Raw genomic sequence first — 27,114 nt, forward strand, 5'->3', positions numbered from 1 at the left:
CCCCCATTTTTCAGCATACTCCCAGTTCTATGCAGTACTCATTTTTGTTTTCTATTATACCTTTGAAAATATCTTCTGTTTTTTCTGTTAATATGCACCCAGTGGATTTTTTTTATTTTGCTGATTTGATAGATTTGCTCTGAGTATAGAGCATGAAACCATACAGGACATCAGAAAAAAATCGAATAAGATTTTTCATATAAACGTGGTTGTCCTTCAGACCTCCGAACCGCTTGTAATATGGGCCATTGGGGAAAAAAATGTTTGAAGCTTTTCTGAATGACCTAAATATTCAGTGTACTGTATTACTGCATCCACCCTTGGCCTTGTGCAGTAGAGGAGCGCGTCTGGGTAATATGTCCTGAAAGTAGACATTACCTTCTGCTCTTCTACTCTAGCTGCTCGTGTCAAAACGTTTGATCCAACCACAGTATCCAAAAGTGCATCTTCAAAATCTTGGGTGGGGGAGGAAAGAACCCGCTATAGACCACATGGCAATCAAACCTGCATTCAGCTGAAGGAGGAGAGAGGGGTTCAGGTTGTGGTTTGAATACTGAGGATGATCCTTGCGTAATGGCCAGCTTTGATTACCGCGCTCAGCGCTCGCGCGTGGAAGTGTGGGGAGGTCGCGCCGCGCATGCTAACGAAGGGAAGCGGCTTTAAAAAGCCCCGCTTCTGGGGGGGGGGGGGGTCGTTTCGGCTCCTCTCCGCTACCCGGAACGACAGGGCGTTCCCTTCTTTGGAGCGTTGCGTCCGCGACGAGCGGAAAATTGCAGGGAAGCGCGAACGGCTCGGACGCGGTCGCCAAAAAAAAAAAGTGCAGAGAGAGATACGGGAGAAACGCGAGGGGGGAGAGAGAAGGGCGGACGTACTCCTCGGCGAAAACTGCGGGCGTCCCGCCTGCGTGGGGCTCTTCGGCGGCGTGGCGAAGGTCTGCCCGCTCCTCTGTGCGACACGTTAACCTGAAGGGCGGCGAGGACCAGCGATATGTTTCAGGGCGTTCTCATTCGCTTGACGCGGTGTGTGTCCGCAGGGTAACGCCTGCGGCCTTCATAAAAACATTTTCGTTTGCGCCGATGTGCGTTTCTACAGCCGTGACCGTATCAGGCTGTTGCTAAGAGGACGCGTGTGGGGCGGAGTAGTGTGCGGGCGTTACAGTCAGTTATCTTCAGGGACTGTGGAGTGAAGACTTCAGTATGATGTTTTATACTGGTTTAGCTACTAATACAGCTCAAATTCCCAGCAAATGTACGTGATTGGCAGCCATGACAGGTGACCGTTGACCTTGAAATGAAATGCATCACATAATCGGCATGTCTTTGTTCATTGGTATTCAGTGATGGTGTACTGCGTGACATTTCAGCACGTAGCCTAATGTCTCTGAAACTAGTTATTGTTTCAGTGAGGGGGGGGGTGGGGGAGGTGCTGGGGGGGAACTGTGGAATGTTCATGTCTATACGATGACAATGATTTATCTCTTCGTTTTAAAATAGCCAAATTGGCCTTTGCAACAGTGTTCCTGTGTTCTCTGCTGCAGACTTTTTATCTGAGTCGATGGCAGTTTGAACAGTGACTAATCTAATCAATGAAGTCACTGTTTTTAGCATCGACACTAGTGACCCCAATATGCAGTAGCCTACAAGGATTTGGAAGTTTTTACATTTTGTGGAGGGGGGAGTGCTGTACCCACTACCCCTCCCTAATCAAAGAGTCTTGATTTCATCACAAAGGAAGGTGAGTGCATCTGATTAGCCTCAAGCCCTCATTTTGATTAAATCATAACAGCGGACCCTTATCTTAAAATAATTGGGATTTAATAAAATATCTTCTGCTAGTGACCCAGAAAATTGTGATGAGAAGGTTGGATTACAATGAGTGATCACTGCATTTGATATGAAGTTGGCTAAGCAGGTACATTTAGCATATTTCTGTGTTGAGAGATGAGAGGAGAATTTAAGATAAAAGTTTGTATTTCTATTGTAAATCTAAAGTTTTTTGTTTTGACTCAGTTTATTTTATTTTAGTTTATTTATCCTTTGTTTTTCCAGGAGAGTCCCATTGAGATTAATATTTTATTTTTCATGGGTGTCCTGACCAGGTGGCAGCAAGAAATATAGTAACGTTCAATACAATAATATTCATGTTCAGAGACCGTGAATTACATATTTCAGTACATTCATTTAACTGAAGCTCTTAGCCAGAGAAGCTTACCATGTATTTTCCACGTTATTGAGAATCAAGGCTGTGCATATTTAGCTCCAAATGACACATGCATATTTCAAAACTGTATTACCAATACATTTATTTTAATGTAATGCAATTAATATTGCTTTTAATGGGACAAACATATGCAAGCTGACCGTGACGCTCTCTCTCTTGATAGTTTTTGCTGCTCCCCAGAGATGCCTGGTGTGTAGTTAGAAACAGATGCAAAATTAAAATTCAACTTTGACTTATTTTGCTGAACTCCCGGTACTAAACGTTCAGCTCACCCGACCACAATTCCGTAATTGTCCCGTTAAGTGTTTAATTCGCTTAAATGCTTTCTGTGAATTTGCCCACAGACTGCAAAGCAGGCTGAAGTCCAGCAGTATTGAAATGGCCTTTCTGACCAGAAGGTAATGGGTCCATTTATTTGCCATTGCAGCTTTAAAATAAAATGCAGATACAAGGCTGATGCCCTGAAAAACCATGGAAACGGTTAAGGCCATAAAAAATATTTGGGTAATAAAATCAAGCCAGCGCCGCTGACAATGAATAACCTCTTTACTAGCATTGCAGCTGCAGTAGCACCATAATATTCTTTATATCGGTCCTGAATCTCATCAGATGTCTTGTTTTGAATAAAATCACTGTTTCTCTCAACAAGATCTCTACAACTTCCCCGTGTCCCGTAGAGCACATTTGGGGTTACGCCAAAACACATCATCGTTATTATAATGCAATTATTGTTAGTCTGGCCTTGTCCGATGCAAATTGTTTGTTTTATTGATTCCGTTTTTATTGCGGTGGTATTTTTAAATGCTCCGTGTTCTTAATTGCCTTCCTGATCACTTTTTTTTTATTTTTATATCTTGCCGTTTGGTGTCAAATATATAATGGGAATTGCGTGTTTCTGTTTGAGCCGAACGATTTTCTGTTCTCTGGGAGTCATCAGCCGGTCTTTTGAGGCTTTTAAAGGAAGCGTGCGTTCGAATGAGGCCGCTCTGTTTAGCAGAAGGGGAATTTATAGTGACAGTTTGAGATTAAAGAGCCCGGCTGACTGCTCTCCTGGCACTTGTCTCGCTTTACGCTTAAACGAGGGTCAGCCATGCATGGGCTCGTGGTGATTATTTTTTTCTCAGGGATCGTTTATAATCGATGTTAAGTTGCAATTCTGGAACGATGCTGTAATTAATAGAACAATAATGGCGGAATTGGAGTTTGACGCAGAATGTGATTTAATCTGAATTGTGCGTACGCACACACTAAGCACTCTTCCAAAAAATTACCTTGCAGTTTTTACATTTTGTTGCCTTTGAAAATGCATTTTTCCCTGATTTGGAAGGTCCGACCATACTTAATTCAATCCAGTTTTATTTGTATTGTGCTTTTTACAGAGAAGTGTCACAAAGACACTTCACAGAGTAGCAAGGCAATAGACCGCAAAAAGAGCAAACACCAGGCCTGAACCCCCACATAGCAAGTGCATGAGGTTTAAAATTTTTTTTTTTTAAACTCCCAGTGGGGGGAGAACCCTCAGACAGCGGTGAGGGGGAAAAAAATCTCCCCAATGGGAAGAAATCTCGAGAGGAACTCATTGACTGGACTGTGTTGAGACCTGTGCTCAGTGAGAAAGGGGCACACCAGCCAAGAAAAATTGTTTTACCACACCCAGTTGTTGTACAGAATATATTTTTCCAAAATTAATGAATTAATACTAATAATGTTTTTTTAATTAAAGGGGCACTTGGGGCAGCAGGGGCAAGTCTACACGTGCCCGGCTATTGATATGGTGCGATGCTGATAAGCGTGTGCTCTCGTCCAAAGCACGTGATGTCAGCTGCCGCTTCCCATCACACTGCAGATCACACGTCCAGCTTGTGCAGTCCTGTGCCGGAGGGAGACGGTTCACGTGAAGCTCAGCAGGTGGACCAGTACGCGATCGATCGACCGCTGATGCGTGATGAGACCCTCCCATCCCGGCTTTCTGAAACCCTCCCATCCGTGGGCCGTGCTGGATCTGGCTGAATATCGCCCTGCAGGGCTGCCAGATACAGTCTGGGTTCAGTACCCGGCCATGGGGCCTGTCCGTGCGCTGGAACAGTGCCTTATCAGGATGAGCCACTCGGCATCCCCCTACACACCCTGTTTTACCTCATAGCGAGTAAACACAATATTTAAGTTTTAGAGAAAACCCGATTGCATACATATTCCACCATTTTTGTGTGGTTATTTCAGGTGCTGAAAATTCCCATTGCCTGTATAACATCCTTGATTGGCCTTTTCTATGTGTCTGTCTTGGTTGCTCACATGTAAGAAGAAAAGCTCCATCAGTCCACTGCCTAAAACTTCAGGCGAAAAGTCACGTTTTGGCAGGACAGTGATCCACAAGCTTACTAAGTCGAAACTACGTTAGATTGGCTTAAAAGGAACAGCATGTCCTTGAGCAACCTAGTATAAATTCTGACAGGAATCCAGCAAAAAAATAAAATGAAAACTTGAAAATTTCTGCCAACCAACTTGACAGAGCTTGAGTACATTTGCCAAGAAAAATGGGTAGAAATGACAACTTCACAGCATACAAAGTAGACTCACCCCTTGTGCTCAATAAGTACAGTGTGCGAAGTACAGATTTATCGAAGTTTGTAAAGTATTGACCGATCCGGTTTGCAAAGTAAGTAAACCTACAGACTGCGAATTAAGTAGACGTATCCTGTGATCAAATTAAACTTTTCCTGGGTGCTGAGTGGAGATTTACTCTGAGATGCAGTGAGCTGGCTAGAGGAGGCTGGGCTGGGTTTTAGGTTTTTTTTGGCCAGGATTAGCTGTGAAGCCTATTGGGACAAATGATTTGTATAATCTGCTATTTAAATAGATCTGATTTTCACCCTATAATGTCGCGCGCGCACTTTGCGCACACCACACACGCACACACACGCCCACACACACACACACATATATACACACACGCAAACATACATGCATTATTGGTGTCGTCTTACAGAGTGGGAAATCAATGCTCTCTAGCAAAAGCACAGTGCTTAAGAAATGGAAAACAAATTATCTGCCAGGTTTTCTCTTCATCTCTGACACCTCTGTGGCACAATATTGAGCACTGCAATTTATTGGTGGGGTGGCGGTGCGGGCGGGGGATGGGGAGGGGATGGGGAGGGGAAGGGGGGGGCACTAGAGAAATAAAAGCAATAACTCTCTGGGCTCAGAGCAGCCGCCCAGACACTCTTTCCTTTTTTACCCCTCCGCTCTCCTCTCTGCAGAGCTCTCTCTCTCCTCCGCTCTCCTTTTATCTCCTCCCTCCCTCCCCGCCCGCCAATCCGCTCCCCGCGCGCTCGTCCCGCTACTTTCCCCCGCTCTTTAGCGGCGGGTCTCCCAGGGAACATTAGCAATCAGACGAAACTCGGGAGCGCACACCGTAACAGCAGGTGCCCCTCGCTCTGCATACTGATGAGCCGATTGCGATAATGCGCATTTTTATATCGCCGTGAAGAAAGAGAAGAAAAAAAGAAGTATCCGTAGCGGTGGGGGGGGGGAAACGAACACGCAACCGGTGTCGGGCGCTGCCGTCGCTTGGCACCGCGCTTGCGGGATGTATATCGCGCGCAATTAGCGGAAGGAGGGTTCGCCTCGTCGATGACTTACCGCCACGCGCGACTGCGGTTACACTAACCGTAAATCCCAGCGATTGTATCCCCAGCATCGCTGGGTAAACATAACCCGATTCTGAATTTATTACTGCTTTGTATTTATTCACTCTGTTTCCTGTTTAAACTATGCCATTAATAACACTTTTCGTTATTGAATATTTTATTACCCTCCGCCCTCCTTTATGAGGTCTTTTTTTTTTTTTTTTTTTTTGATGCGCGTGGGATAAGATTTCGATAATTTCTTGTAGACTTTTAAAGCCCTGTTTGCGCGATCTGAACAACGCCACTGAATCACGAGTCACAAATATCTGTCGATTGGCCGCGGTATGTTTTTTCAGGCAATCGACGAATGAAACGCGCCGCGCCACGCAGCCTAGATGCAACTGACTGAACCGTGACATCACAGCGAGCGTAGGCATGTTGGCGCAGGGTCAGCATTGGTTAATTAAGTTCAGTCCTGTGCGATGGTTTAATTACAGCGCACAAACTGCATGTGTGGGCTGTGACTGGGTACCCTAATTAGCCTAATCAACAGGCGAGAATTAGCACTCATTATTTCCCCGCTATCTCTGTTGTTCGTGACCAAGATTTATTAAGAAATGATACGGCTTCAGAGCTGAGAGCCTGTGCGGTAATGACAGAGGAGTGTGTGAGCATGGATGATGATGGCATCAGTAATGCTGCTGCGTTTTTTAGGCTAGCAGACTACGAGCTACAAGCAGTAGGTCAGCAGTTGAGTCTCGCAAGCAATTGCCACCGGGCACAGTCGCTAGGCAATGTGTATTCTAATAGGCTGCTGTAACAAGCCAGTTGTGCTTGGGTTAACAGGAACTGAAGTATAATTGAATCTGTCACCATAACCAGGCACAGAGAAGCAGACCCTAATGGCTATAATGCAGCCATCATAAAAGAATTTGACTAGTCACCTATGCCACTGAGGCCAAACCAGAGCATGCAAACAGAGTGGATGTATTTCTCATGGATGCGCATTATTATAATAAGTGCTTACATTTATAACATTATAGATGTATTACAAAAAATATACTTCTTATAGTGGAGTGTCTTTGTGCTGTCTCGCTGTGTACAGCTCCAGTGTTTCAGCCTCCTGAGCCCAGCACACGTCCTGGCAGCCATGCATGACTGTCACATCACCGCAGGGCTAAACATAGCTTGTCTGCTTTAAAGTGGGAGCGGGAAAGTCAGGGGCTGCTGGGTGGCGCATTCGGGTATGGCACCGTGCTGTGGTGCGCGGACGAAACCCGTGACCTCGGATCTAACCAAGGCCGTGCCAGTGCTGACTCTGGCCGGTAGATCCATAAGGCGATGCGCAATTGGTGAGTGTGTTGCCTGGGATGTGGGAAGTTTCAGTTAGGTATCTCTGTTCATTGCTGCCTAGTGCCCCTCGGTGGTTGGCTGGGCACCTCTGGACTGCATGTTAAAGCTGCATATGAAGGGTCTTCTGATGCCACTCCCTATGCAAGCTCAGCTGTGGTCTGAGGTGTGAAAAGAAGCATCTGGCTATACGGGTTTTTTTTATGGAAGTCTACACTCAATGACAGTGGGGTTCATGCATGAACACGGCTGTGTTTGCAGACAATTGGCCATTCCAAATTAGGGTGGGAATTGGACATACTTTGTCCCACATGTCCCAATGTCGAACCAGGGAGTCATTGACGCACAAATTCCTTAGAAACTAACACAAAATCTAGTCCATCTTGCGACCCTATATGTAAAGCTGGGCAGCAGGAGGGGAAAGTTTACAGGTGATTTTATTCTGAAGAAACTTGCTCCACCTGGATAAAGGCTATTACTAATAAAATAAGCAACGTATTGTGGGCAGCAATGCAGTTCAAAGAAGGTCTTAATGACTTATGCATTTGTAGGCTACTCTAGATCCAACAAAACGATGTTATCTCTCCGAGTCTCTGTTGTGGAAACCTACGACTTGAATCAACGTGGCAGACGTTCTGCATAATTCATCGACGTCGACTCAATTTAATCTCACGAGATTTCGGTGATGCTGAAGCAGTTTCTCTCTCGATCTGACATGGTTGGCGGAACTTTATCTGCCACAACAATTCGGAAGCCATTAAACATTTACATTTGGCAGTAATACATTATTGAAGGGGGAAATGATTTATTAACCCCAATCATACAGCAGAAGAGATTAAAGAATACTATTGCCTCCTCAACTGTGGCTTCATTTATCTGCTAATTTTATATTGAAACTTTTGAGAACAAACATCATAAACTTCTAAAATGCTAATAAGTAAAGGCTTGCTAACAACAGTGAGAAAATGTATTTGACGCTCGGTTTAAAAAATAGAGCATCGCGTAGTTCTGGCAGGTCACGAGAGTCAAGCGCTCCGGCCGAATCAGCTGATGGCTCAGCTGAGTGATGTTAGCCTATCACAGTACATTCACTAACAGGGCGGTCTACTTAAACAGCCTCCTCTATCATCGGCTGCTCCTCCTGCATGCAAGCGCTGCACGTTGCTTCGTAAATCCCTCCACCACCCCAGCTCCTTCCCATGCGTCAAGAATTTGCATTCTCCATCCTTATGTGTTAAGAAATTGCATTTGTTCCATTCCTATGTGTTAAGAAGTTGTATTGCTCCATCCTTATGTGTTAAGAAATTGCATTTGCTCCATTCATATGTGTTAAAAACTACTTTGCTGCTGGATCTGTTCTGTGTGTACCCCTCTAGGGGGGGTTTGGCTGCTGGCCTCCCGGCCTTATCCACGCGGGCTGCGTGGTTGGCGGGAGAGCTCCAGAACAGAGCCATACCGCCAAACATAACTGTATTGCCTTTATTGTCAATAAAGTTCTACTTGATGACAGTGGTCCTGACAGAACTGATGATTGGCACACTTTGAGCCTAACTCTCCATTGAAGGTTCAGTTTTGAATGGAGAAGTTAGTTGGGCTGATGTTTCTAGAGGGCTGGCATCACCGACTTTCCCTGTGAAGGAGAGTGCCGGTGAGACGTGTGACACAGTTCGGCAGGTAGCTGGCTCTTGAGCCGTACGCAAGCCCCTATGCACAGGCGGAGGTTTGATCCCAATCCCGGCACCTTCTCATCTGTGGTCCCTTCTCCGTTACCCTCTCTGCTTTTCTCTCTGTTTGAATAAAGACTAATACGAAAGGGGGGCAGGCACTCTGCAGTCCTTTTAAAAACCGAGGGGAGCGTTTCGTGGATTGCTCAACCTAACTGACCCCGGTGCCCGCTCTCTTCCGATATGCGGGCGTCCGAGTGAGTCACGGAGAAAGTCGTGGGAATGAAACCCAAAACCAGACAAATGGCAAAACGGTACGTGGGATTTTTCTTTGTGTGGGGAAAAATAGCCGTGCGACAAAACGCTTTCTCTTTGTTGTTCTTTTTTTAAAGGAAGGACACGGTGAATGGTAAGGTGTTACGGCTCTTTTGTGTAGAAGACGAAGCGGGGGGGAAAAAAAAGTCAGACATTTTTTTATTTGAGCGGTTCTTCCCCCGCTGGGCCTGGAAGTGCGGTAATTCCTCTGTGTGGAGCGAGGAGCTGTGAAAGGCGGGGTTTTCCTAAGCCGCGCGGCGCACAGATATTCATGTAAATGTCTGCCGCTGCCTGTCTGGCGGGTTTGGAGTTTATGCGGTTTCCCCCTCTGAGAAGTATGCGGCTTTTAAAAGCCACTCTGTCAGCTAACAGTTTGTACTTTCGCACAGTTTGATGTTAAAAATGTTAGCGCCTTCACAGCTAGTCTGTGCCCCTTCACTGCGTTTGTAGCAGGTGTGAAATTTTCTGGTTCTGATGCCCTTTAGCCTGTTTCTGTACAAGCGCTGTTATTGAAATTGGGGAGGTGGGGAGGGGATACACTGAGAAAAATGTCCCCGTGGTTTGGTTGGGATACAGGCTACTGTATGTGTAACAGGTTTTGCTGCGACAACTGCACTTTGACAAAAGACTCACCGTAGTATAGCATGGCTACACTGCTTGCTTAAACCATGACTATAATGATCCTATTAGATTCACTGTAGCACTATTGCCAGCAGTTAATTCTTGAAACAGACAATGACAGAATAATCAGCATAGCATATACTGCGCTGTCAGGCACGTTTGCAGTTGTAAAACAGGGTCAGATAGTTTACAGGAAAGATGGAAGTGAGCTTCGGTGGCACGTTTTCCCGCTGCTAGTTGGTGAGTGCGTGCTGACCATTTCATGGCTGCGGGCAAGACATCGCGGTGAATAATTAACCAGTGCGTCAGTAGAAAGCTGGCCATTGGTAAGTCGCTCAATTATTTCACTAAATGTAAAATGGGAGAAAAGGCCTTGTGAAGCATTTGATGTTTCAGGCTAGCATTCCCTCGGCCTTGTTCATTAGAGGCAGAATAACGAAAGCTAACCGGCTCAAGTGCTCTTGTGTGAGGGATGATGCATCACATTAACTTTTACTGTTGACCTTTCTCCATTAATTGGCTGTGGCACGGAGGTAAATTAGGTTGGTTCGTTATCTTTGATTATGCCATCTTTGTAGATTTAGCGTGATTAATATTCCACTTGCCCACGATTATCTCCGAGATGAATAATGGCCAGTTACATCCATTAACACATTTTCACCTCCCCAAGAAAGCAGAATGATATTTAATTTGACTTTTAACCCCGCACATTAACATTCCCCCCCCCCCCTTCCCCACAAAGAGCAGTGGTTAAAGAACTGCACTTTAAGTGAAGATCTCAGAGGCCTGTCCCTGGTGCTATACTGAGGTTGTGCCCTAGTGCTTTAGTATAGTGGTTGGAGAATAGAACCAGAAATTCTTAAATCAGACCTCTCTCTTTTCCTCCACCTGAGCCATTGTAAAGTGTTTTGTGAATAGGGGAGGGGGGTGGGGGGATTCTGTGGTGTTTTTAATTGAACTGTCAGCCAGGAGTTGCTACAGTAATTCAACTTGCTAACTGGAGTGTTAATTTCTTTTTATTTTTTATTTTTTTATTATGTTTGTGGCTGATATAGAATCTATTCCCTCTAACTAGATGGCGTACATAGGAACATTAATTATTTTTGGCATTGGTTATATCTTTATCTTTAAATTGGGTTAAAATAATGTCAAAAACATTAAGATGGATTGCAGTATTTTTTTCCCAGACCATCACAACGTATACTGGTGCAAGATATTTTCATTCACTTCGAGAGCAAATCTAGTATTTTCTACGTTTTATTTTGTTGCAGTACCATTAATCATTGTGCATGGCATGCTGACGAACTGTGATACAGCATGTATTCAACTGCACGTCACCTGGTGATAATTCTACATTTGAGCTCGTAGGAGTTGGTCTGCTCCTCCTCACTTAAGACCTTTACAAATAAGATTTTCTTTCATTCGCCGATAATGCACTGCAGTCCGGTTTCTCTGGAAATTTCTAAATTAGTTATTGTGCAGTTGGAGATGGCCTGCACTCCATTTTACTGAAATTCGTAACATTTCTACTGTGAATGAGAATTTTAGTTTGACTTCCTTATGGGGAAAATTAATGAACACGTCTATCTACAACATTATTTATTTATGCAGGGGAATAAATTACTGTTAAATCAGCTGTATTTGTAAAACGAAAGCCGTGATAATCCAATCAATATCATTTACAGTAACGAGTGAACAATTAAACATCAATTAAGACTGAAACCAGACCTTTGTGTTTGTATTCTATTAGCATGCCAAATAGTCTAACACTATAATAGCACATGACTGAGCTGTAAACACAAACATCACCTTCTTTCAATATCCCAAACGTTGAATGTATTTAAATTGCATTTCCTCAAAATCTTGGGCATATTTGCTGAAATAATGGTAGTTCAGGCAATCACAAGCTAAAAGCTGCAAAGCATGTGACTGCAAATTCTCAGCTGTGTGTTGCAAAACTTCTGCAACATCAACGCATAGTGTGCCATGTGAAATAACAGCTTAATTTGGGGATTAAGCAAATAACATGAATGTTTGGCCTTGATTGGTGAGTGACAGTCAGCTTCTACATGCACAGGTATGTGGAAAGTTATTTATCTCCTTCAAGCGGAAGAGAGGCAGCTTTGCTGGACCGTGCTCCCTCAGGATCTGTTCTCCTCCTGGGACTGTGGATGTTTTCGTGGTTAGTACAGCTGTGGCGGGCTTTCGGCGCGTGGAACAAGCTAGCCTTCTCTGATCGGAGTCCTCCGTTCTCTGCAGGTTCTGTAGTGCTCTTGTTCTCTCTCACTCACTCTCTCTCTCTCTCAATCAACTGGCCAGCTATTCACCCTGGTGCTGTGCCAGTTGAAAATTGTACAGAAGCGCAGAGCACCAGATAGTCGAGTTGACCGCTATAAATGGCCTCATCGTCCTGCGGCCTCTCCCTAAAACTAATCGGTTTATACAGAGGACTCTGGCCCCCACGGTTTATTTTCGAAAATGGACCGCTGCGTGAGATTCGGTACGCGGGGGAAGGAATTCAAGCCCGTATTATGCAAATTCTTTTCTGGTGGCTTTTTAGTAATCGGTCGCCGTGGCGATGACAAAGCGAGAGAGGGATTCGGCGTCTGAGCTCTCGGGCTGGCGGGGGTACAGCCTCGCTCTGCTGCCTGTGGTGCAGTTATCTGCTGTCGGGGGGGAAAGGCAGCTTGACAACAGGAACAGCCCAGCGTTCCCAAGCAGGGGTTCACAGACCTGCCCATTACAGGGAGATGAGGGAATCGGTCCGGAGTTCACGGATATTCATATTTTTTTTGCGAACAAACTGAAAGCAAATACAACGTTTCTACAACAGCCGTGTCTTCATCCGAGTCGGGTCCAGTTTCGACTGATGAAGACGAGGTTGCTTCTGAAACGTCAGCCCTGTTTGCAGTTTGCCAACAAAAAAAAAATCAGTGAGCTCCAGACTGATTCCTTCATGTCAGTTTCCTCTCTGTGAAGCACCAGATCGGTGTGTTATTTGGCAGATTGCAGAGGTCTAGAGGAATGGGATCACACAAAAAAACCTGTTTTGGAAATGATTTCTTTACATTACATTTATTTGGCAGATGCTTTCAAAGTGACAGTTAGTGCCTACTGAAGGTCATTGGAACAACTACAAAACACAGGTCCAATAAGGTATAATACTCATTAACAGTTATTCATGGCCATGAGCACATTAAGTCCAGTTCACACAGTAAGCAGTCTAGGTCAGAAAGTTGTGGCAAGATAACAATATTAAGTGCAATATAAGTGCTGGATGGAGGTACAAGTGTAACATGAAAGTGCTACAGGAACAAATTATAAGGGTATAAATGATAAGAGCAATTCTAGGTTGGGAGTGACCTGCAGAGTGGTGATAGTCCAGGTTCAGTCTGAAGAGGTGCGTCAGACCACAACGACCAATCTTTAGAAGTAGTTGAAGGTCACCATAAATTGCATTAACATTCAAAGTTATGCCACATCAAGTACCCCATAGACTATCCTGGACTCCACTGGTTATTATCCACACGTTGCTCCTGGTGATCTGATATATCCGATGCGATAATGGTGGAAAAGAGTCTGTCTGCTTCTGAAATACAACTTCCAGTGATATAAATGTCATGCATATTCTGTTCTTGGACCAAAAAAAAATTATTGGACCAAGCTTATGTTCAAAGCTAAAAGACAAATAGACTCCTGTCATAAAACATATAGTAGGCAAGGAACTTGTCTTGTAACCTAAAGGTTGCAGGTTCAATTCCCAGGTTGTTGTTGTACCCTTGAGCAAGGTACTTAACCTACATTGCTTCAGTATATATCCTGCTGTGTAAATGGATGCAGTGTAAATGCTATGTATAATGTGTAAGTCTCTCTGGATGGCAGCGTCTGCTAAAAGCCTGTAATGTAAAGGTAACTAGCGCAGTAAATTAACATGCGTGCCTAACCTTGTTATAATGATTGCTGTAATGTTCAGTTTATGGTGTTTAGCCTTACCACCTGGCCCTTCCAAATTCGGATTTTGAAAAGCCAACACGGAATGCAAATGCAGTTGGGTAGCGCATAGAATGTTATTTTGAGCTGATACAAGGACAAAATAATTTAGCATCTTGACTTCCAGTCTCAAAGTGTTTACGCAGTGGTTGGATTTGTTGCCTGGGGGGGGCGGATTGGCACAAAAGCACAGAAGTCCTAGCATAACCACTACCATGTGCTGACATCGGCAGAATGGGGGGTGAGTGACTGAGAAAAATACTATTATTGTGCATGTTGCTGCAGCATCTACGCACAGATTCTTCCGCAGTTGACAACATATCTAAATCCATTAATGCAAGATAATCATATAAAAAAGTTTTAGTAACAACTATATTATATTTTCAAAGGTAAAAGGCATGCATAGATGTATAAGATGGTCAGACATATTACTCTTCAGACTGTGTAACAATATTCAGGACATCCAGCAGAATGCTTGCATTGCTTACACTAGCTCAGGAAAGGATTACTGTATATAGAGCTGATATTTTTTATCCTCTCCCTTTTTTATTGACTTGCCACCTCCCCTTCTCCTGGGGACTTGTATATTTACATTTTTATATTTTTACATGGATTTCTTATGAAGAAATCATATGCCTCTTGGTCCTGGTTGCTAATATGGCAGTCACTGGTATTGCTGCTTTGCAAGCATGGCAACTAATTGAAATGAATTATCTGCTGTGTATAAACATTTTTAAATGTAATGCTGTGTGTAAATTAATGCTGTAGGTTAATTACTGTCACACTTGGCAGTAAACTGATGGTGCTTTTACATTTTAACCCAGTTTCGGAGAGCACGTGTGTGCTGGATGTGGACTGTATTGCGTGATTGAACTGGCCTCTTTAAAGCCAAAGGTCTAGGAGAGGCATCATCAGCCCCGGACCCTCTGGCATTCTGAATCCAGCAGTGTTTGCTCATCATGTGAAATGCACTTTTCCTAAGTTGCTCCGGCTAAAAGCATCAGCCCAAATGGCTAAATTGCAAACTGTTGTGCGCGTTGATAATTGTGTTTAGTGCATTACGAGCATACTGAGCATACTGGCTGTCGCGAAACGGCCATTTCCATCACGGTAATTTGGAGTCATTTTCTGTCCGAGTACAGTCCATGTTAAAAAACCAAGTGGGGGTTACGAGGGACATATTAGGTGCTTATGTCTGAATGTCCTCCAGCTGACCGTGTGGGAAGCAGGAAAAAAACAAAAACACTTTCGTCTTTAAATCGAGAGAAACAAACGTAGCTTTTCAAAACTGTTCTGCAGCAACAGCTATCCCCTGCAATTCAAATCGGTAGCCTACTTGAATTATGATGTTCTTAAACTGCACCCTGAAAGATACTGTAGCCACCTGGCCAATTTTGCGACAACTTTTTTTTGTTGTTTTGTTGCAAATGGCACTGTACAAAAACAACATATATGAATTGTTTAATTCATGAAGATTGATGCTTTTTTTTGTCCCAGTAGCTCCATACTTGAAAGTATTCAAAATAGAAACGGGTTGATCTCACTGCTAGACCTAACGTTGTCCTTGAGCAAGTATGTGGTGGATTTTCATCAATGTGAAACGAACAGGAGCTGTACAGAATATGATATTGCGAAAATGCGGCTCTTTGCATAATCTAGCTACTCTCACGGACACCTGGGCAATCATCAATCAAATTCCATTACCTGAATTTCATATGCTGTTACATTTATTAGTGCCCCAGAGGAGATATACATCTGTCAAACATATCCAGCAAATTAATTCCTTATTTGCATGTGTATGATAAATATAGAACAGACTGCCTGCCAAATCTGTGTCTATCAAACAATGTCTGCTCATTTGAATACAAACCGGCTGTTTTACAATCAGATGAACCAAAATTATTCCTGGAATCACTTAGAGGAAATGTTTCTCCTTGTTTTGACACTTAGGTATGCAACACAGTGTGCAAATTTAGGGAAAACGATTAAATCCTCCCTGTCTGTTGTTACAGATAACGTTTTAAACAGTGTGAAGGTTCAAAAAGTTCCCCTTCTTGCTTTGCTTAAGAACACTTCCGATTATTTTCAAAGTTAAGGACGAATGTTTTTCTAACTGAAACTAATGTAACAAATATAAACGTAATGTAAACTTCCAAATATGTAATAGTCCAGAGTGAACTACTGGAAATATGTTCATGAAATGGTATATACATTACATTATTTTTGTTTTTTTTACGTCTGTTTTTATGCGTAGCTGTTTTAAATGTATAAAATTGTAAATACATAAAAACATAAATTTTTGTATGCTATTCTGCCATCCATCCTGTTCTGTATGCTAGGTCACAACCCCTATACTCCAAGCAAGGCTTTGGAAGCACATCTCTATCTCTAGATAATGGGAAATTGAAACCAGGCAGTCAGGCTTTGCCTGCGTATGGAATGACCCCAAAGTATTTATTTACTGATTACTTGCTTTGGTAAGTGCTGTGCTATATATATTTAGATTTCTGGAAAACTTTTTGACACTGACTGGGGTTAAAAGCAATGAAGTAGTGGAAGTAATGTGAAAAGGAAAATGGATCATCTCAGCGGAGTTTGGTTACCTAATTTCTACTGCATCTGTAAGTCCATCGGTAAGTGGCCTCAGGAAAACGGTGTGTAGCTGAGATTCACAGTTCAGAAATGATGCATTTGAGGTTTATATAGAGGAATGACCAAATCTGAAAAATAATTTAACATTTTCCTTTTCTGTTAAACAACACTCTCTCTCCATCATTCTAATGTGTATTGCCGTGTTTCAATACAAGTGTGGTTTGGGGAAAAACTGTGAAGACAAAGGTTTGAATATTTTTGCAAGGGTTGGCTTTTCTTTTTGTTTGAAATGCATGACTACATGTCCCAGACTGTGCAGGATGAGTTATTGCCTACATTTCTATCCCATCATGCCGTTTCCTGCATCCTGATTGTCCTGCATTTGGACTGTTTGAATCTGGTCACCCAAGAGTTTGAATAAGGTTAACCGTATCACAGTGTAACTGGTTCTTCTTGGCAGTACTCTTCTACCTCTGTGTGTGTGTGTGTGTGTGTGTGTGTGTGTGTGTGTGTGTGTGTGTGTGTGTGTGTGTGTGTGTGTGTGTGTGTGTGTGTGTGTGTGTGTATGAATATCCAAATTCTTTTTAGTGAACCTCGGTTTCCGTTTTCCCTGCCTCATACAGTATTTACCGTAAGGTTCTGCACAGCTGGAAAGATTGAGTTATGGCCTTCTTACTCTTCTCTTTGATCCAAACGGGTTACTGCTTTAGGGTGAATGACAACCTAGAGACATTTTTCTGCTTCTAAATCAGACTGTTTCTACAACCTATACTGTAAATTCCTGGAATAACCACAAGCTGGTTTTATTGGCTACTACTTTGCACCTCAGTGTCAGTGATTAGCTATGTGGTGGTTGAGCATTTTTCTCAGATGTACACGTACTTCGAAACTGTAGTTTCTGTCCTTTGGGGGTTTTTGATGGGGGAGCCTTTTTATTAACCCCCTTCTGTCACCCCACGCCCATTCCACATCTCCCTGCTGGAGATGGAATGTGGAGGTTTTTTGACAGCCTTAGCTCATGGCTGACCTGCAGGTCGAATTAACCCAGTGCTGCACCCCCATTCCATCAGCTGCCCAGACGCAGGCTAGAGTCCAGAAGGACGTTCCATTTGCCTAATTCACGTGTCCTTGATTCCTTCGTCCTCATGTCCTTTCCTTGCTTCTTGTCCAATGGGTGGAGCTGGGAATGGATGAAAGGAGAGGAAACAAGGGGTAAAAAATCAGCGACCAGAGTGCACCCCAGAGGTGCATCCCATTACTTTTCATTCCTCACCTCCTTTCCTCCACTCCCCCAGTACCACTTGTCTCCTACCCGGAGACAAGTTTGAAGCTGCTTCGCCAATACAGTTCTGTGTGCTCCGCTCATCTCCTCCAATATTGGGACACTGGAGGGGGAGAGGGCACAAAGATTTCTGGGGCACGGAGGAGAGGAGGTGGTAGTGGAGGAAAGGAGGATAAATGTTTTGAATATTGGGGTACACCCCAGCTCTCGACACAGAGGGGGGGGGGGGGGGGAGCTTCCTGTCCGGCTCTGCTGGGGCCCTCGGAAAGGGGAGCGAGGCATCATGGGAGCTGTTTGTTGTCAGTTGCCTCCCACAGCCTTGCTGTCACACCAACACATTTTCTTTTTCACCACCGGCACTACGGCGAGGAACGGGCTTGTACTCATTCGCCCATTTTAATATGCACAGATTGACTCGCCCAAAGCATTTTGTGTCCGATCGGTCCCTCGGGGGTATAGATTGGCACGAACATTTGGCACTGTGGTATCTCAACAAATTTAAGAGGGTCTGAAAAAAGTCTTACACCAGAGATCTGGGCTTGGCACACAGTTGTGCATTGCTAGCTGTACCTGGGAACCTGATGTGGCGATTGAGACAAAAACAAAAATTTACTCAATATATTGCACAGGCAACCACGCATTGGTGCTATTACAGTAGCAGCATATTTGTGTGTGTCATATTTGCAAGGAAAAACCTGTGTGACTAAAAAATTCAAGTACACAGCATGAAATCATTTATAATCAAGCCTCTTAAATGTTCAGCTAAAGAATGTCCAATCCTTCACAGATCACTAATTGAATCCTGCCTATGTGGTTATCCAGGAGATACCCAGGCAAGGTTGACAGTGTCACATGCTCAAAGGCATTCTGTTTGGTGTGATTGGAAACTATTCTTTTTTTTAATTTCCAAAACCTACCCCCTTAACAATTCTGCAGAATGTGTGCTGGATGTAAATGGACTAAAGCTATTGCAGACAAAACGGCCATTATATATAATTATAAATTAATCTACAGTCTACTTGTGTTTAAACATGAGAAATAATAGAAGCTCTGCCTCCCTCTGACTGGCCTTGAAATTGGCCTGAGAGAAATTTTGATTTATCCTGTTTCTTTACCGGACCTGTCTGTGCATGGATGACAGAAGTTTAGCCTTCTGTGTTGTTCATGTTCATTGTACAGGGATCCATTGTAGGCCCAGGTCAACAGGCCAACTCTGTCTGCTCTCTGCTCTACTGCCTTTTATTTGTGACCAAATACCAAGCATGTGATGCAACCACCCCTTCAAATCAAATGTGGAAAATGCCTGGACTGAGCAGTACCTGCTGACATTGTGCAACTCAATCTAGATAACTATTCTTCATTCTCATATTTTTTTGCACCCATACTAGCTGACTGCTTTGTACACTCAAAGTAGGGCCCATAATGTTAAAATAAGCTTTTCACCCAGCACAAGGGGTTTTTGTCCTTTTTTCTGCAGAAACGAGATTTCTCCTTGCCCTGCAGCCTGTGGTACTCTAAAGCACCCGTAGAGTTTATGTAGCTTGATGTTTCGGTGTGTTTGTTCCAGATTATATAGCCCTTCCCCTTTTCGTTACATTGAATGACTGCAAAGGCGTTGAAGCATTGCACTTGTTAAAGTCTGTTTCTGGATCTATGTCTGCCAAGTGTCTCCTCCCCCCCACCCCCCTTCGCTGTTGTTTTTGTTTATTTTTAATTTTTTCCCTGCAAAATTTGACCTTGTCGATTTCTCTGTAAAAGGACAATGACGGACAAAGAGGCATTTTCTTTTCACAAGGTCTCGCCATAAGACTGAAAAAGGACTGTATAGATAACCGATATTGTTCTCAAGTGCCGCATTGTCCAAAACATGAAGAGATGAATTTGAAAACCCCTTTCAATCAATATTGCTTTGACGGGCTGATTGTAAATTATGTGTTTAACAATGGTGCTCCTGCATTTAGAAAATTTGAGTTTTTTTTTCTTTTGTACGTAATGATTGTCCTTGCCTGTATTTCAACCGCATTTGTTTATTTGTGGCAAAATGGTCTTCCTTTCCAGCAGTGGAAAGCTTGATTACTCAATATTTGATGCCTGAGCGGTCAGTTATTGAGCGCAAACTGGGATGGGCTGTGTCCTTTCAGTTGTCTCAGTGCTAACGCCCAGTTAAGGGATGGGCCTTACTGGGCAGGTGGCAAGTGTGGCAGTGTCAGAGCCTGCCTGCAATCGATGGGGCACGATTGGCTCGCCGAGGTGCCAAGGTCGAGGCCTGCGCCTGCCTGATTCTGCAGGAAGTCCTTGCGCCGGGACCCAGAGGGCTGACGGGAACTCGGAGGACCAGCCTTGACGCCCTGGGAGGCCAGCGCCCTCCAGACCTTCTGTTCCCCCATCCGAGTGTTCATTAATTCACAAGCCGCCGACGTGCTGCACTTCGGGTCCTTGCCAACGCCGAACGCTTTCGTGTTCAGGGGCCGATCGGAAACACAGAGTTATGGAGCCGCGTGGAGCCAGGCTCGCCGCGGGCTTGGACGACCCGTCGTGTCTCATAGCCAGCTTTACCCTTCAGTTTCTCGATCGCGTCTGGTCCTCGGCCGGAGCCCAGCTCACCTGCTGTGTTTTGAGTGCTGCGATGCAGAGTCTGCTTATCTCGTGGACCAGCCTCCTGACCGTGCATTGTGTCTTATCACCTCAGAGAGCTCTTCTTTTTTTTTGGGAGTTGCAAATTCATTCGGTCCTTTTCTCACCTGTTTGTGCAAGTTATCTGTGGATATTATGTAGAAGTGGTGATGCCATATTTATGTATCAAATTTTTTAGACTTTTACAGAACATACTGAGGATAATAAGAGGATAGGAAAAGTTATGATGAGAACAGGCCATTCAGCCCAATTTGGCTTTTTTTTTTTTTTTTTTTTTTTTTAATAGGTGCGCACAAGAAGTAAGAAAAACAACAATATAAAAACCAACAATAAACGATTCTGTTGGCAGGAGGCCTGATAAAATTACAGTCGTGCAGTTGCTGTAGCTTGTTGCATGTCGACTAGTGTTTGTAAAATTGTTCTTAAGAGTTTCCGTTTGCCACCTGTCAGATGTCTTTGCTTCGGAGTGAATGACAACCGTTCCACAGCTATGTTTGCCGACTGCAAGAGGGTCTTGTTTTTAAATGTCTAAAAACTCTTGCTCCAGGGCATCATAGAAGCGACACCTTTTTACCTTTCTCACATTCATAAGCCATGTCCCCGTTCAGTGGAGTCCACAAAAAGTTTTGCAGCTTTACCGGCAAGATCCACAGTGGCCCAAACGTTGATTTTCCGGTGTGTGAGGATTATTTGAAATATGATCTTCTGAATTCAGCCGTTTCAACCAGTTAACACTCTTGTTTGATGTCCGGTGCACTTACCCAACACGTAAAATATATTTATTTGACTTAATTTGGGTGGGGGTTGGGGGGGGGGGTGTATAGAAGAGCCATGTAGCCCTGGATCAGAGGATGCAGTGGCTATAGGGCTTCAGGCTTGGGATGGCGGGAAGGCGTTTGTTGCGTCTCTTCCCCCCCTAACGGTCGCGGTTTTCCAGGCTGAGCTGGGGGATGGAGGCCGATTGCGTCTGGTTCCCGTGGCATCCAGTGAACCGGCAGCGGCGTTGAGCCGTTTTATCCTCCTTTCTGGGATTACTATCTGGCAGCGCAGATCGCGATTGGCCGCGCATTTATCACACTGGTAGTCTGGGACAAGTGCCGCCTCTGTGCTGCGGATGTACTTCTCACAAGCCTGCCACTTGGCTAGTTTCCCCATCACATTATATTCATGAGATTTTGGGTTTCTAAATTCAGAGTAATATTGGCCCTTTTTTTTAATGTGTTCTGGCATTGGCTGTTAATGTCATCTTTGCACTTCAGTTCCCTTGTATTTCAAAGGTCGCCAGCACACCAGAGTATTTGGAAGATCACCAGTACTTAAGTTTGTTTAATCAGTAAATCACAACCTCTCGCGATATTTATACTAAATTTGCAAACATTTGTTTTGAAATTATTTAGAAATTGAAGAACATGAAGCAGACTAAAGTTTATTTTGGCAAGCAATACTAGGAAATCAGTTTGTTAAAAACAATCATTTTAATATTTAAGAAGTCTAAAATGATAGTGTTCATTTTCTGTATGTTCAGAAGACAGGTACTGAAGGATCTTGGATCTCTAGTTCGTCCTCTGCTGAGATCGCGTCATCTTTCCCATGTAGAATTGTATGGTCCCATGACAGGAAGCTGACGTCTTTCAGTTGCAAGCAAACGTTGAGGGAACTCACTAGTGTGTTCACTGGATTTTCTCAATGTTTGGTTTAGGTTGCTTGTGAATTAAGGCTAGGGAACTGTGTATCTCCATCTGTGGCTTCCATTATGAGGGTATGACCAAAGAAGAAAGAACTTCATGCTGAACTCAATCTGAGTTACTTACTCAATAAACGGCTGGCTTTTGTTTTCTCTTGGCTTAAAGATCATATGAGATGTTTTATTTATCCAGATAGATAAACTGAGACCGGTTTACAGTGATGACCTGATCAAAGTGGCCAGGAATGCAAGGGACTGTATAGCCATTTATAGTGAGAGAACAATGTAGAGAGCTGGTTTTGTGGGAATTTGGCCATGACACCAGGAGCAACACAACTACTTTTTCTAAAAAATAAAATTAAAAAAAAGCCATGGAATCTTTAATGATCCAAGTGAGCCAAAACCTTGGTTTAATATCTTACCCAGAGGAGCAGGGCAGCCCAACCCTGTTCCTGGAGATCTAACATCCTGTTGGTTTTAATTTCAACAGTAATTTGGCACACCTGATCCTACTAATTGGCACCTCAAAGACACCTCTAGCTGTCAAATGAGGTGTGCCTTGTTATGGTTGGAGTGAAAACCTATTGGACAGTCATCTTGAGAAACGGAGTCAGGCAGCCCTGTCCTATAGCATGGTGCTCCCTTCAAAGTACTGCAGCATTGAGGTTGTGTTTGGTCCAAAGGAAAGAGCACCCCCTACTCTTCCATTAACACACCTTTCTGCAGCAACCTACAGTAGCGTTCCCAGGGGGTCTCCCCTCTGACTGCTAACCAAGCCCACACGTGCTTAGCTTTAGTCATTCGCCATGAGAAAGGTAGAGGGGTGGCCTTGCTGCTCTCAAGCCTTACATCCCTGTAAGAGCACCTTTGAGCCAGAGGGATAGTCGTGCTCTATTTTTGTGTGCTGGGACCTATATCATCTTCAAAACTTACTTGTCAGTTTTAATGTGAACTCTGTTCCAGATTTAAAACCATTCTGAACCCTGTATTTCAAACTGCCGTAGCTAAGCAGGTGTGGGCTTGTTTAGTACATAGGTACATGTAGAGGTGTTGGGGGGGGGGGTAATAAGCATTATTCTTCCCCTGAAATGAGAGAAATCCAGGTCCCCGCCAAACCGTGTTGGGGAGAACTGTGCTGTCCAGGGTACCATCTTTTAGATTAAACATTAGATGTTAAGGCTCTTGATCATTAAAAATGCTGTGCAGATTTTAAGAAGAGTTGAGGTGTTACCCCCACATCTGCCAGTGTAAGCGCCCCTGATGTAGGTACCTACATCTGATTGTCTTAACAATCCCTTGGATTTCCCTGCCAACTTTGATACCCGTGGTCTTCGCTGCAACAGAAAATCAGGTTTTCAGTTGGCCTTCCAGGCTAAATTAAGGTAAAATGATTGATTGATTGTGAATCTCATCAGCAGTCAGTGGAGAGGACCCTTTCTTTTCTACTAAGACTTTAAGGTTGTCTGTTATCCTCACCCTGTTGTGGAGCTGTGCTGTCATGTGCTGGGTGTGTCTCCCCATCTCCCGACTCCCAGTGGATGTATGTAAATGCAGTTCTTTTCCTGTGGGATGGGTAAGAGGCAACATTGTTCTAATTTATGTACCCCACACTTGCTTTAAATGGAGAATCCAGCTTCTCTGCTGCATTTTATTTAACAATTTCAAATGTGCTTTGGAAAATATGTATTTTGTATTTTTTTTAAAACTTGGATTCATGTTTCCACTTAATGGTAGGAAATAGGCAGAGATTTGTGGTGCTCAGATGTTTTTGCAACGTTTTTCATATTGAGATTTCCTGTTCCTAAAAGCAGATTTTACTGCTACAAAAAAAACTGTGATGCAAGGCATATAACAAAACAAATTTTAAGAACTCAAAGGATTTCCTTCCCAGTTGACAAAGATTTATATTTTACATTGGCTCCTTTTATTAGTATCCTGATCCAGTGTAAGATGTAAGCATGTAATATATATGCCAACGTGTGTGTGTGTCTGTCTGTCTGCCTCTCTGTATGAAGCAACTTTGCAGGTACATTTGTATATAATTATACGGATAACCTCACCGCAGTCTTGCTCAAATGGACAATGTAATTAATTGCATTCATGTTTCTGAGAGATTAGAGTGATGTAAGTGCACAGTTGGTGAAAGAAAAGAAGCACTTGTCACCGGAGTAGAGAACATGATGTTGCTGTTTTACAAATGAGCAGGGAACTGTTGTGCCTAGTGTTCCCCCCCCCCACCCCCCAGTCAGAGAGTGTGGGAGAAACTAGAAGCAGTGACAACTCTCAGCACTTTGAGTTCAGGACTAAATGCTGCTCCATTTAGACTGCCTTTAAAGTACCTTTTAGACGGTGACAGTTCTCCTACAGTCCTCAGGGTCTTCTTTAATATCATTTCAGTTCTGTTAACCTCCCACACCTGGGTGGGAATTTCTTAAAAAGATAGATGAAGATTTTTTTTTTAAATCAAAATTGAAAGCTGCTTTCATCGCAGGACACTACAGTGATTTTCACCCCTTTATGTTTTAAGTACCAGATTAATTAAGCCATGTATTTTTGGCGGTGTCTTCAAGGTGTATTCATGTTGTTCTAATTAAGTTCTCTAAAAGGTGTATTGCTGTCTCTCACGCAGTGCATGCTGGGACATGCTCCAGCACCCCCCCACCCCACCCCCACCCTGACCAGGAATAAGCCGGTTAGATAATGGATGGATGAATATTCTGGCTTGTGTTAAAAAAGATGACCCTACAACAGGAGTTAATAAGGTTAATGTGGAAAACGAGGCCTCTGTCAAAGCATTCTGTCCATAAATTAATTGTAATATTTCAATTTAAGTACATTTTAGCCAAACACAGAGCTAAAATAAGTTACACTTTTCAGACCATGCATTTACACTTAAAATTCACAAACTAGCCCCTTTCAGTTTCAAAATTTCATGCCTTTCATAATTTTTTAATTTTGCAATGTTGAGTGGTATTCATAAAACCATCACGCATCCGACCTGACTATATCAAACAGCAAAGCAGACGGAAAAGTAAAGCGGGAGCTCGGTCATTTTGACACAAAATGTTGTACCCAGCGCATGCCAATGTGAAAATAACACAGTTGCAGGTTCTGTTCAACAGAAATGAACCAAACTGGAAAGCTTTGCGTGTATATTCGCTGTGGATGCTCTGCTTCGAAATGTGGACCAATAATTGCGACAATTAGCGAAGCGAAGACGGCTCCTGCCCATTAACGGCTTTGCGACGCAGGCACAGCCCGGGATGAATGCGGAAAAATTGCAGGCAATTTTTCAGCCCCTCTACCAGCCTGGCATTAAAGAACTCGCTGTTCTGGAAGGCCTTCTCGGAGCGACCGTAGTCCAGCGAGGATGACGTGAACACAGAGAAACAGCCAGCTGCAGCGGTCTATGGCAAACAGGAACGCGCATTCTTCTAACAGCACAGCAGTCAGGCTCCAGAGACCTGTCAAATTGCAGTGGAAGAGACTTGCAAGAGAGATCAGAGGAATTTATCAAGGGAGAAGGTGCCATGTTGACGGGCAGGGGAGGGAGGCTCTGTAGGCCCCGGTGGGCGGAGCTTAAGTCAGATTGCGGATCCGTTCCGACGTGCGAATATTAATCCCCCCCGGTCTCTGCCCGATGTCTTCAAAATAGCAACCCAGTGATCGTGACCGTCTGTGAGGTAGCCATGAGAACCCAGGGAAATCCAGGTAAATGTGTAGAGGAATAATCTTGATTCAGCTTTTGCCAGGAAGCTGGCATGCCCCCCCCCCCCCACTAGCATCTGGAGGGATGATTGTTATTGAAGAGGCCTACTCCTTTTTTTTTACCCCTATATTTATATCAAATGTTGCTTTTAAATAATCCACGTTGTAAAGAACAATTGCCAAAGTCCTCGCAGTGGGAGCGTGCACTGGGGGGGTTTTAATCTGGAATGGGGATCAGTCTCGGACTGAGAAAATGAGATATTTCACGGCACGGACAATGGAAAGTAAGCCCCTTTTGATTTCACTTTCCGGGCTTCGATGCGCTCTGCCCGCATCACACTCCAGTGCACCGCATCAGAGCCCCTGGAAGGGAGAGGCCACTCTAATCAAGCGGCCTTCTCCGATACTCTGCACCGCTCTGCAACCTGTTAGAGCTCCGACTGACAGGTTCAGCCACACGGTGTTCTACAGATGTGTGTGTGTGTGTGTTTGTGTGTGCGTCTGTGTGTTTGCGTGTGTGTGTGCATGTGTGTGCGCGTGCGTGCGTGCGTGCGTGCGTGTGTGTGTGTGTGTGTGTGTGTGGAGAGAGAGAGTATGGTTACATGTGTGCTTCTCCAGGACGTTGCCCTACCGAGGAATTATGCTGAGAGAGTCAGACACAGAGATACAGGGAAACAGAGATACTGAGACTCAGACGGAGATACAGAGATACTGGGTCACAGGGACAGAGATAAAGGGACACTGGGACAGAGAAACTGGGACACAGAGACAGTGAGATACTGTAACTGGGACAGAGACACAGAGACACAGAGATACTGGGACAGAGAGTCAGAGACCCATAAAACCTCCCCTGAAGTCTTCCTGTTTGCATGTGAGGGATAATGAGCTCCCTTCCCACCGCCACGCTTGTGGATCGCGCCCTGGGCCGCCCGTCCGTCCCTGTGACACGGGGGGACACTAAGAGATCGGCTTCAGCAGACGGGAGCTTCCTCTGAAACTAAATGAACAGAGGCGCTGTCCAAAACACGGTGAAGTAAAATGTCCCGGCATTGACTTCAGGAGCTCCGTACTGCGGAAGTGTATTTGCTTTACACCCCCGGCCTCTTCTGAGCTAGAGAAACCGTGCAGAGAAATCTGATCTGATTCAATGCTGCCGCTCGCAAAATGGATGCTTCGTGGCTGGGGACGAATGATATCCATCTCAGATTATGGAATTATCCAATGTCTAGATGGAGAAAATGCCATTATCTAGATGACCTCTTCACTTTAGGTTCTGAAACGCATCTGGAAGTGTATTAAGCGAGTATTAGTGGTATTAAAAACCGCAGGATTTATCGACTGTAAATGCGGCGGTTTTACAGCGCAAGACCGTTTGCGGTGCCTCTTTGCGACCGAGTTCGCATTTGCATAAAGTTCACAGCTGTTTAA

The 27,114-nt window shown here is 44.1% G+C and overlaps 1 protein-coding gene across 11 annotated transcripts in view; it reads left to right on the plus strand.

The window, feature by feature from the left end:
- LOC135240336 (beta-1,3-galactosyltransferase 1) overlaps positions 1 to 27,114 on the plus strand; it is an 87,716-nt gene that overhangs the window by 14,624 nt on the left and 45,978 nt on the right. For 2 of the 11 annotated variants that reach the window (XR_010325647.1, XM_064309686.1), the window contains exon 3: positions 6,952 to 7,198. The exons of 2 other annotated variants lie outside the window; for them this stretch is intronic. The gene's annotated coding sequence lies outside the window, so the exon portion shown is untranslated. Of the gene's footprint in view, positions 1 to 2,869; positions 2,951 to 3,599; positions 3,621 to 3,943; positions 5,299 to 6,951; positions 7,199 to 14,610; positions 14,637 to 26,562; positions 26,715 to 27,114 lie in introns of those variants that run through there. 7 more of the 11 variants (XR_010325651.1, XR_010325648.1, XR_010325652.1 and 4 more) reach the window with 7 other exon arrangements.

The sequence above is a fragment of the Anguilla rostrata genome, chromosome 15, assembly GCF_018555375.3.
Source record: "Anguilla rostrata isolate EN2019 chromosome 15, ASM1855537v3, whole genome shotgun sequence".
In the NCBI taxonomy this organism is placed as follows: Eukaryota; Metazoa; Chordata; class Actinopteri; order Anguilliformes; family Anguillidae; genus Anguilla; species Anguilla rostrata.